At 33.6% G+C, this 12,351-nt stretch overlaps 1 protein-coding gene across 1 annotated transcript in view; it reads left to right on the top strand.

The window, feature by feature from the left end:
- Positions 1–12,351, top strand: part of LOC143225101 (CUGBP Elav-like family member 4) — a 633,828-nt gene that overhangs the window by 352,709 nt on the left and 268,768 nt on the right. The window lies entirely within an intron of this gene.

Below are 12,351 nucleotides of genomic sequence, written 5' to 3'. Positions count from 1 at the left end.
ATTAAAAGCATTCAATAAAAGGTTTTAGGTTTGTTTTTTTTACATAAAGTTATCTGCGTTAACGATTCCTAATTAAATAATCAACACCTACCACTAATGCTCGAGCTACTCTTTACGAAAGAAAAAAAATGGAATGGCTGTTACCTTATAACGTGGGGGCGTTATAACGTGCAGGTCAATATCACTATTCGTTTGTAAAAGAGTAGCCCAAGAGTTGGCGGTGGGTGGTGATGACTAGCTGCCTTCCCTATAGTCTTACACTGCTAAATTAAGGACGGCTAGTGCATATAGCTCTCGTGTAGCTTTGCGCAAAATTCAAAAAGAAACAAACAAACACCTTATAACACTCCTAGTGGTAAAAGGTCTAGCATGTTTGGTGATTCGAACTCACTGCCCTCATTATGTGTGGAGCTCCTCACCACTAGGCTACGACTCACTGAGGCTTTTTCTCTCAAATTAACAGTAAAACTCCTAACCACTAGGATATTACAGACTCGAATCATTTGCCTCAAATTGACAGTGACCACTAGACGATGCATTGGCTTTTTGGGAAAAAGAAAGTCTTTGGGATTACTGTTTTTTCGTTTTAAAATTGATGATATTTCAAGCGTATATCTAACTGATCACATTATAATAATAAATAGTAATAATAACATGCGCGTCAAGTGATAAGTTCATTGTTTGCATAGATGTAAACAATTTCATTTACATATTAGTCTATAAGACAAAGAAGAAACTGTCGATTCAGAATTATTTATCTTAAAAAAATCAGTAACTTTGTTTTTGAATTTCGTGTAAAGCTACACAAGGGCTATCTGCGCTAGCCGTTCCTATTTTCGCAGTGTAAGACTAGAGGGAAGGCAGCTAGTCATCACCATCCACTGCCAACTCTTGGGCTACTCTTTTACCAACGAATAGTGGGATTGACCGTCACATTATAACGCCCCTAGGCTGAGAGAAGGAGCATGTTTGGTCCGACGGAGGTTCGAACCCACAACCCTTGGATTAACCCACCTGGCCATGCCGGACAGAACAGTAAGCAACACAGAAGTGGACATTTAGTAAACTTTTAATAGCTTAATTTATCTTGATAACTATTAATGAACAAAGAAAATGTATTTTTCCTTGCTGCTTCAATATATCGGAAGGCGATTGTGACACAATGGTTAGTGTGCCAGACTATGGATCTACGTGTCCATAAGAAAAAAAAAAAAAAATAAAAAACACGCTCCGCACTTTAAGGCTGTGATTACGTTACAGAAATCATAATCAAATTCTACTTTTCAGTCAGACAAGAATAGCCCAAGAGTTGGCGGTGGGGTCTGTAGAATAGTTGCTTTTCGTCTAGTCTGTAAGTTAAGATTAGAGACGACTAACACAAGTGGCCCTCGAGTGCGTGAAATATTAGTAAACGAAACAAAATAATAGTTGACAAAACATTCCCAGTTTACCCCTGAAGAAGAAATGTCCACCCTTCGAAAGCGCTCAAGTTATAGGGTTTTCGTCTTTTCAGGTTAAGACGCCTTGAATCTTCATGATTTTCTCACATCACAAATAAACTTATTAGTAGCACCGTTATTTTGATATTTGTTTCTTTTTTATACGCCTATCTTTATTATTCATTTGGACCTTTACAATCTAAATTGTTAATAACTAAACAGATTTAATTATCGTACTAGTTCTACCATTATAATTAATAATATTCAAGTCTTTGTATATTTTGTCGGTATTGCGTTCTTTAACCCGCCACACTGACAACCTCAACTGAAGAAAAACCTAAGTTTATTTACCACATTATTCTAGAGTAGCGAGCCATAAACAAATTCAGTTTACGTATGCAATAGTATGATTAAATAAGGAAATGCTTCAGTCTAGATTTTCTATGTATTCAAAAACCAAGAATTTAGATAATATAGTTTATGACCTCAGTGGCACAGCGGTATGTATGCAGACTTACTCTACTGAGGGGATTTCAATACCCGTGGTGAGCAGATCAGAGATAGCCCATTATTTATCTTTGTGTTTCACTTCAAACAAACAAATTATTTACTTTACAGTTTTAATACAAATTACTAAATTATGTTTACCATGTGATTTGTAGATGTAAAACCTTGAGCTTTCCTTTCTGTCATTAAAAATTTATCGTAAAGAAAAATAAATATTATTATTTTTTAATTTTAAAAGGAAGAAACAGTGCTACACCAAAATAACAAGAATTAGAATCCGAAATTTCAAATTGTTATTTCCATTTTTTTCTGGGGGGGGGAGGAATGATTCATCATTTTGTATAGGTTATATATAGCCAATTGTTTCAAAAGCAAACTTAACAAACTTAAGTTCAGCGAAGCGAGAACCGAAATTAATTTTTTCAAACGGTATGGTTTCGATTCCTTTTGAATTACGTTTACATCTTGTGTGTTTTAAGTAAAACAACACTTTGTAATTATTTGTTTGCCCTATTTTATCTGCAAAACTATAGAAGTTAAGTCAAACATAATAGATATCCTCATCGCGAAAATGACAATAATATACAGTAATTTTAAAATAGTATTGTTGTACAGAAAGGAAAACAACTTTAGATTGTTTAGTATACCTTTACTTAATTATGCCGTTAAATAACATTGTGAATTATTTTTAAAAAATGTATATACATACGAGATGCATCTGTGGATCTTTGTGGTTAGAAAGCACGCGAATGTAATTATTATTATTTGAAAATTATTACATTCTTCTAACAGATGGCACGAGAATCGAGAAATGGAATGAATTACGCGACAAAAGCTCAAATATCTAAGAAAAAATTGATGTCCAGCAGGTGATTTCAGTACTTTGTCACTATAAGTTGGCGCATACGTATTATTAAAGTAATTACGTATTATCAGGAATATGAGATGTTTTATTTCTGGTTATAAATATTTTCAGCTCTATACAAATTGTACTGGTATTTATCATATTTAAACATGTATACTCAAATATGTAATATATTATATAGGATTACTTTATCGTAAAGCTATTCAATAGGCAAAATGCCATTGTGTCCACTGTGGAGTGTTGAGCTCCAACTGTTCTAAGTCCATAAGGATGTTATTGACCCGTTCATTACTGTATAATTTTAATAAGTTTGTAAAGTTACTATCAACTGGCTATTTTTCGTTAGTAAGATTATGCGCAGTAAATTGTAAATAAATTACAGTATGTTACTGGTGTGAGACTTTCAGAAAACATACGCGCGAAAAAGAGTTCATATTTCGGTAACTAAACATTGCTTTAAGCACAGTACATTTTTTTTCTAAATCGATGCCTTGACTTATAGCGGCGTGTTATTTAATAGCTAAATAAAAACTAAAGCATCATTAATACTGAAAATCAAGTTGAAAAATGACGATCTGCAAAATAATGAATCTTTTCCATATTTGAGAATAATTGCACGAGGTAGTTAATGCTTTGGGGTGACTGACATGCACGTATAAGAGACTTTTCTACTTTAAGTAGTTTTGTTCGTTAAATTACCTTAACAAGAGAGAAAAAGGAAAATTCCCCATCCTGTACTGTGTGCGCTATTGATTATTGAGAAGTTGAGTAATACGAGTCCTTTAATTCCATAGGTTTTGTTTTTGTTACTGTTGTTAAGTGGATACTGGACAAGGCATCCTGCCGAAATAATGTACGAATATTGTTTTCAACCTGATAACGTCGAAGAAGAATTAACATTAGCATACTTTTCATCCTTAAGACATAACACCTTGTGCAGCTAATTAGAATACAGTTTCAAGTCAATTATTTTTGAAAACGGACTCGGACTAATTATCTAAAGTTCGAGAACGTTACTACGTTTTACTATGCATTTATGCAACCGTGTTATATAAGTTCTTTGGATTAACACAAAATGATATCTTGTCCCTGTTGCTGGAGGGCATGGAGGTTTCGCACGAATGCACAACAATGAATGTGTACACTTGCATTCGTCTTTATTGCAAAAAAAAAAATGCTTGGGTAAGATATTCTAGTTATAAATATTTCATAAAGGCTTGACTGGTTATAAAAAAGCATATAATATGAAATATAAGAGAAATAAAATAACATACTTAAATTAATTATAATTTATTAATTCCAGAAGAAATGCTCAGATGGGTGTTTGGCTTAGGTTCTTAAAACATTGTAGAAGTGTAGTTTCGAAAACCCTAAGTAATTCTGTAGATACTGTTAGTTTCTTAGTTCTAAAATATGGGTATAAAATATTAAAACCATGAAGCTACCTGCTATATTGTGATCTGATTAGTGCCTACATGAAGCTACCTGATACGTTGTGATCTGATTAGCACCTACACATTTACATAAATTTGACTTTGTTTACTATCAACTCTATCAAGTTCAAAAATGCAACTAAGAATATTTCACAAAAACGCGGACTTGGGATCTTTTTATCTAATGCTTTGCGTTTCAATCTACAAAATATCCTACAGTAGTTAAGATCCTAGGGGTTCAAATGGTAGGATGCAAAGAATTCGTCCTCCAGTGGCACAACGGTTTGACTGCGGATTTTTCCTGCTAGAAACCGGGATTTGATACCCGTGGTGGGCAGAGCACAGATAGCCCATTGTGTAGCTTTGTGCTTAATTCTAAACAAACAAACAAAAGTAAAGAAAACTACTTCCACGAAGTTTCTTGGATTAATAATTTCACGTATTATAGAAAATTGCCTTACGTATTATGTGTTTGTTTACAGAATGACTTTGAATACAAAGATGGGCAATTCGCGCCAAAACCGAGTGGGTGAATCGATTACCAAACGAAGCTACTCTGATTTTTTGGTACGTCTGAATGTGTCGTATCTGATATAGGATCTCACTGAGTAGATAACTAGACACAATCCAAGTGAAATCCTAACCTTTGGCTTTTGTTTAGTTTACAAGTTTTGTGTAAATTTTGAACAGTTGATAAATCATAAACTTGCCATCTGTTTTCAGGGAATGTAGTTGATTTGGAAATTATTGTAAGATTAGCATTTTGTAGTATGGAAGTTTCGTGAAATCGACGCAACAGATAATTCGAAAATCCGTTTCCCTATCAGTGACGAAAATAAGAAGCAAAAAGGTTTTGTCCGTTTTTCTCTAAACTGTGCATATTAATCAAGTTCTTGAACAAAATAAAAACTTTGTCAAATCTGTAGATGAAAAATATAAACATAATGATTTTTAGTGTCAACTACATTTCTCCTAAACAGCCATACTAACTCTTAGTTTTATACAGAAACCAGATGTTAGACTTATATTTTCATTATAATTTAAAGCGGCAAATGGATAATTAATTCTATTGGAGTTTTTGGCTGTACCACCATTTTAAATTAGTTCAAATCAGTGGAGAAAATAGAATCCCGAATATTTGAAAGCGTGCTAAAATACTTTGCATGAAAAGTGCTGTACTTTTGAATGGTTACAAATATTTGATTCAAATGTACATTTTTTTATTCATAACATTGTAATATAAATATGTATTAAAATTTTGGTATTCAGATTTTGTTTTCAACACATTACTAGAGAGTTTTAGACAAAATTCTGAATAAAAATTTTAATACGTATTTATCACCAGGTGTCCATATGTAGTTTGATTGTACTCAGTTGACAAATCATGCATATTTTACGATTTAGAACAATGTAATTGATTGGAAATAAAATGCTTTGCTTTCTATTTCTTAATAAAAGTGATAAAATATGTAATTGGATTAATATTTAGAAGCAATTTTACCGAACTGTGATTGAATCGTTTGTCAACGTCACCGCAAACTCAAAACTGAACATGCCGTGCTGATAAAATATTTGTGTTAACTGTGTGAAGTGCAGTTATAAGAAATTGTAGTCAATATCTGAAGTATGGAAAATATAAAGGAATAACTGATTGCAACTAGATAAAGAATGCAACTTTCTATCTATTTTTTTTAATAGACAAATATCACAATGTCTAACACTAGTGTGTAACGAAATTGTCACTGATAAGGAATAAGTAAACCGACTTGTGGAAACGAGTAACGTAGTAATTTGTTTTATTTACCAAACTAAATGTGACTTACAAAATCTAAATCTGTGGTTTACTGCACAACTTTATAGTAGTGTTCAAAAGAAGAAATAAAATTATCTTTGAAGAAATTCCACCACAAATATAGAGAAAGAATCAATGAAGTTTGATTTCTACTAAAGTAGATATAGACTTGACCTAAATGTTTCACAAACATTTAATTTACACTAAGATTTCTGCAATGTTTCAATCAAACGTTTTCCTTAAACAAAATCTGTCTTGTTATTATATTTCACAACATGTGTTATTTTCTCATGTTGTTTAATATATATATAATCTTCAAAAGACAGCAAAAGTAATCAAGACACAATAGTGTGTCTTGCGGCCAAAAAACAAACTACATGAAACACTCTGTGTTATAAACAGGAATTATGGTGATTTACCACATTCTGTAGTTTGGACCGTGGTAATCCAAACTAACATATATTTCCAGCTGTTGTGCTCAGCTGGACTCTTACTTCACATTTTAAATCGTAACACAATCCGTAAGATGTAACATTCCAAATTTTGATGAGCTTTTTACTCTTTTTTATTTTACACCAAAAGTGCTGAACTGTTATGGATTTTGTCAAATTTGATAGATCTTTACAACCTACAATTAGGAGTTTCCTTTGATGTAAATATAAGCCACATGTGCAGATTTAATCAACAAAAACACTCAAATTTAACGAAACTTTTTATACACGTCTATACAAAAAGTCACAAGAGTTATTGGTCTAACGTTTTTACTTCAGTTTTACCTAAGAATAAAAGTGGACCGTTTTTAGTTTTTTTGTTGATTTGAAAATGCTAATTTAGAGCAGCATCACTATAAGGCGAAAGGACGTGCAGATGCATAAGTATTGGTTAGACTGAAGAAACTAAATTAAGGCCAGTTCAAGTTTTAAAAAGATTCATACAGTTGTACGATTATTTTTGTTTATTCATTGCCAACGTTTCAGCACAGCTTGTGTGAAATTATCTTAATTAAAAAAAAGTTTAGCGCCACGTGACAATAGCTTAAGTAAATAGTATTAATAATAAAGTGTTTGATACGTCTGTACCGATTGCATGGAGGCGATGATAAGAAACTGTTAATCTAAATTCCATAGCGTTACTCTAAAGGAAGCCATTAACACTATTTTAGAGAAGAAAAACTACCATCATATATTTTAAAGAATGTGATTGGTCCTGTAAAGTATAGGTCTGTTCCGAATAATGGGGTTGCGATTGACCGTCACATTATAATGCACCCACGGGGTGTTTGGTGTGACGGGGATTCGAATAGGTGACACTCGGATTGCGAGTCGAGTGCCTTAACCACCTGACCATGCCGGGCTCAAACTAGACAGAAGGGAGCTATTCAGCCAACAGTTGTGTTACTCTATTGTCAACAAAATGTGGGATTTGCCGTTACGTTGTACCACCTTTACAGCTGAAAAGGCGAGTACTCTCAAATAGGAAATTCGAACTCTCAACCCGCAGGTTGGGAGTCGAGTGCCCTAACCACCTGGCCAAGACAATCGAGTAGAAACATAAAAGTTATTCAATAATAAAAACCCATAAAGCTGCATTAAAGATCTACAAATATGGAAGTAAGCTTTTTAACGTAACAAAAAGTTATTCTAGGCGAACTTAATCCTTGTTAAAAACAGTTACTTCAAAACCAAACCGAATACTCGCTAATGTTATGCGCTGCCTTTGAGAACAAAATAATAATGCTTGTTCTTGCACTTCTGTTTAGTTCTGATTTGTACGTAAAACTTTTACTTTCACGTATAGGTTGATATTACTGGAGAAGATGAATCCAGTTGAAGACACGTGAACATGTGTTGTTGACATAAGGACGGTTAATCGCGTTTTTAACCAACCAACCAAACATATATTTGCATATATTAGTTCAGTGCCAAGCCACCACGGGTACGAATCTTGTTGCCGCGAGTGATGCGATTATCTCATACATATTTGATTCATACGGAATTCTTACGATTTGAGACTAAATGGTGCCACTGATGCAGTTCATTAGCAGGAAGGATCACATTTTAATTCGTTAATCTTTCGGTGGCCTACTGGTAAACGTGAGGACTAATAACGCTAAATACTGAGCTCTTGAACTTTAGCAAAGAGATGCAAGGTCTGCTGCACGTCAGTTTCAAAGACAACCATCTATATGTAACATAGTAAATAACATCCGTCTTAGAAAGATGTAAGAGACTTACACGGCATCCTGCTGTTTGCATGATTGGAGTTTTCTTGTTCCTTTTACCAACTTTTGCGAAATAGTTCCTCAAGAACTCTCACCAACCCATTTACTGAGAAATTAATTGATAAGAAACTTCCATGCCTCAATCAGCTGTTCACAATACGTTTCAAAAGTTGCTCTCCCAACAAAAAAATAAGAAACCTACATACGTAAGATAAAGCAAACTTGTCAAAGACTATAAAAAATACCTTGCGCGCCAGAAATGGCAACATTGGATAAAGGCTGTGACAATTGGAGCAAGAAGCAAGTGATCTGCTGCCGACCACGAGGTTTTAAGAACTTTCTAACACTCTACAAATAACTCAAAAACAATTTGTTGTCGGTTTTACGACTGCCACATATCTTTCCCATAACACAAGTCTACGAGTTTAAACTTCCTAAAAGTTGTTTTGGTTTTTAATAACGTATTTTTCATAATTCAGTTACGTAGATTTTAAAGATAATACTTTTCTTTTGTATCACGTATTTCTTTACAAATCGGGCGGGAAACACTCTTTAATGGATCAAGTGGCACTGAGGTATGTCTGCTGACTTACAATGCTAGAATCTGGGTTTCGATACTCGTGGTGGGCAGAGCACAAATAGCCATTGTGTAGCTTTGTGCTTAATTAGAAAAAATTGCTTGGATCAAATTTTAACTTTTTTGGTAGTAGGCATTTTGAAAAAGCTTTTAATTATTATACAGCATTTACACATATATACAGCGAATTTGGAGACTCACCACTTTGCTACAGTCCATGTAACCACGTCCAATCATGCTGTATCTCACAGTCGCACATCATGACAATAATTCTGTAGTGTAGTTGTCATTTGAAAGGACTCCGTTCTAAATCTGTCACGTCCAAAGCACACCTCTTTTACTATTTAGCTTTCCATAGGTCATGTACAAAGAAGACAGGTTCTCGCCACCAATTTCAACAATGCTGTTACTCATTTGAGCGATATTGTCTTCGTATTGAATACATGAATACCATTTCATTATTCAGCTACTTGAGGTATGTGTTAGCTGAACAAGTATGTCGTAGAAGCAACCTCCGGATGTTTCTGGTGCCTTAAGCTCATCCATAGTTTTTAACGCCAGTATGTAAAAAGAGTACTTCCATCGTGTAGACTGTAAGTCCCCAACATTGAACTTATCTTTATGGTCTGAATGGTGAAATATTCCACATTAGAAAAGGCTGTTGTGTACCCTTCCCAAAAGCGACTAATGTTCTGTGGCGCCACACTACCTATGAAACGCTAAAGAAAATTAAACTGTAATCGTTCCACAGCGATTTTATATCGGCTGTGGCTATTACGTGATTTGCTTATTCGTATTTTTACATTTCTCGTGATATAACATAACTAATCCTTTGAACAGAAGGGTCGCAGTTACATCTATCATTAAGTAATACGCTACATGTTTGGAAGTTTAATGATCAAGTTTTCCAATTCGTCATATCTAATAAATGAATTACATAGTAACTGAAAATCAATGATACCGTTAGGCTAGGGACCCGGCATAGCCAAGCGTGTTAAGGCGTTCAACTAGTAATCCTACGGTTGTGGGTTCGAACCCCGATCGCACCAAACATGCTCGCCCTTTCAGCCTTGGGGGCGTTATAATGTAACTGTTAATCTCACTATTCGTTGGTAAAAGAGTGGCCCAAGAGTTGGCGGTGAGTGGTGATGACTAGCTGCCTTCCCTCTAGTCTTACACTGCTAAATTAGGGACGGCTAGCGCGGATAGCTCTCGAGTAGCTTTGTGCGAAATTCAAAACAAACAAACAAACAAACAAACCTTTAGGCTATATTATCTTTAAAAGAAATGAGAAATCTACCGAAAAACGTAGTTGAAGTTTAATCAGTAATGCCGAGAAAACCCACTTCTAGAAAAAATATATGTAAAAAATGAGCCGTTTTGACATATGTAGATGAAGTTTATAGACATTCAATATTTCAGACGTGAACAGTTATTTGTTCTACATATTTTTAATAGAAAGAGTCTGTGTTGTATTTTCAATTAATTTTTTTTTTCAATACAAACTATAACTGTATTATTACACTTTAGTTAAATTTAGTTGAAAATATTTTGTAGTTTTTACTGGTTTAATGTAACTGAATTTCTTTTTTTCTTTTTTTTAATTCAGATATCTGTTGAGAAAAAATAACTTCTACATTTTGTAGTGAAAGCAATAATACAAATAATACAATAATACAAATAATACAATAATACAATAATACAATAATACAAATAGTCATATCATCATCAGGAATTTAGGATTTAGAAACAGGTTTCGAAGCAAAATATTCGAAATTCAGGACATTCATTTCTAACAACCTGATATAAATAGTGATTTAGTCTTATGTATACTTCTCCAGCAGTCATGATATACAGTCTTTAATTCTTTCGTAATAACCTTCTCTGCCATTATAAACTTCTATATACGAGCTTTACTTGTGATCTTCTGTATCATCATACACAGTCTTATGTGTAAACATATGTAGTATCCCTCAACATACAGTCACATGTGTAAACTTTTGTAGTATTTCTCAACATACAATCTTATGTGTAAGCGTTTGCAGTATCCCTCAACATACAGTCCTATGTGTAAGTTTTTTCCATGGGCTTATAATGCTAAAAACCAGATTTTGGTACCCGTGGTGTACAGCGTACAGTTAGCTCATTGTGTAGTTTTTGCTTAATGTACGAACAAACAAATCAATAATCTTCTATGCAATAATACACAATCCTATGTGAAACCTATTTTAGTCATTTTCTGTACCATCATTTATAGGCTTATGTTCAAACTTTTCCATTAACTTTCTGTACTATCATATACAATCTTACTCTGCAAGCTTTTATTGTATTAGTTTGTACCATCATACACAGTCTTATGTGCAAACTTTTCTAATAGTCTTTTTTACTAACATATACAATCCTAACCTCAAGTTATGTGAAACATTGCAGTTTAATTATTATAAAAGTGTAAACGCCGAGTTAATAGCGGATTTATGACCGATTTTTTTTTTTGTAAATTTTCTGGTGTAGAAAATGACAGAATAAAAGTTTTTATGTATTTCGAAAACGTTTTAGAGTTATATTATGTGTGTAGTTTGGAAAGCTTCTTGAGTTACACTTCTTTCGTTCACTATAATAGAGCATTCTTTTATAGAATGAATTAGAATTTTCATTTTGTACTTTACTGATTGTTATAAATATCTTTAAAAACTGTAGTAAACCCATCTACCCTAACACCGTATTGATTATCGTTATAATGCGATCTGTTCAGTAATTCTTGTATTAGAGTTATCTAAACAAACCCTTTGCTACTTAAAGTTTTACATAAGATTTGAACTTCTCTGCGTGGTTACTGCATTCTATATAAATGTTGAACAAATTGCTAATTAACTTACTTTGTCTATACGTAAGCCCCGCTGAATCAGGAAACCTGATTTGTTTCTATGAAGTATAAAGTAATTATCTTACATCTTCTATTAAGGTTAATTCATTATAATGTTCTGATTCTTTTATTTACTTAAATGCGCTTCCTAACTAGGTTCTGAGACCTGAAAAGCAAAATCTTTAGAAAGCATTTCATACGTCTTTGAGTCATTAAAATGCAGTCGCAATGTTTTGTAGTATTAAGAAAATACCAGGAATAGAAATTATACACAATCTGTTGAATGAAGCCGGGCACGTGTATAACGGTTACCTACAATACGCCTAACCGACTATATATTAAATAGGGGTGTTTCAATCAACCATCAGAGAGAGGCGGCAGCGCCGCATCCAATTTCTTTATCTGGCTTAGCTCAGCAAAAGCTTGTAAAAGCAGCTCTGGTGGGTATATACACTAATAGTCGACAGATTGCCACCACGTTCCTTAGTTATATATAATCTTTATTTGTATACATATATTCAACTTTGTCACTTTAACGTTCGAATAAAAATACGACGATCCTTACCCGAGGGTTACGAGGCACACACAGCACATAAATCAGACGTTTCGTGAATATATCAACTGGTTCAGCGAAACTTTTTCAGCAAAAGAAGT

The sequence above is a fragment of the Tachypleus tridentatus genome, chromosome 9 (assembly GCF_004210375.1).
Source record: "Tachypleus tridentatus isolate NWPU-2018 chromosome 9, ASM421037v1, whole genome shotgun sequence".
Lineage (NCBI taxonomy): Eukaryota > Metazoa > Arthropoda > Merostomata > Xiphosura > Limulidae > Tachypleus > Tachypleus tridentatus.
Note: the sequence above shows the minus strand (reverse complement) of the source record. Positions and strands in the feature narration are given on the sequence as shown.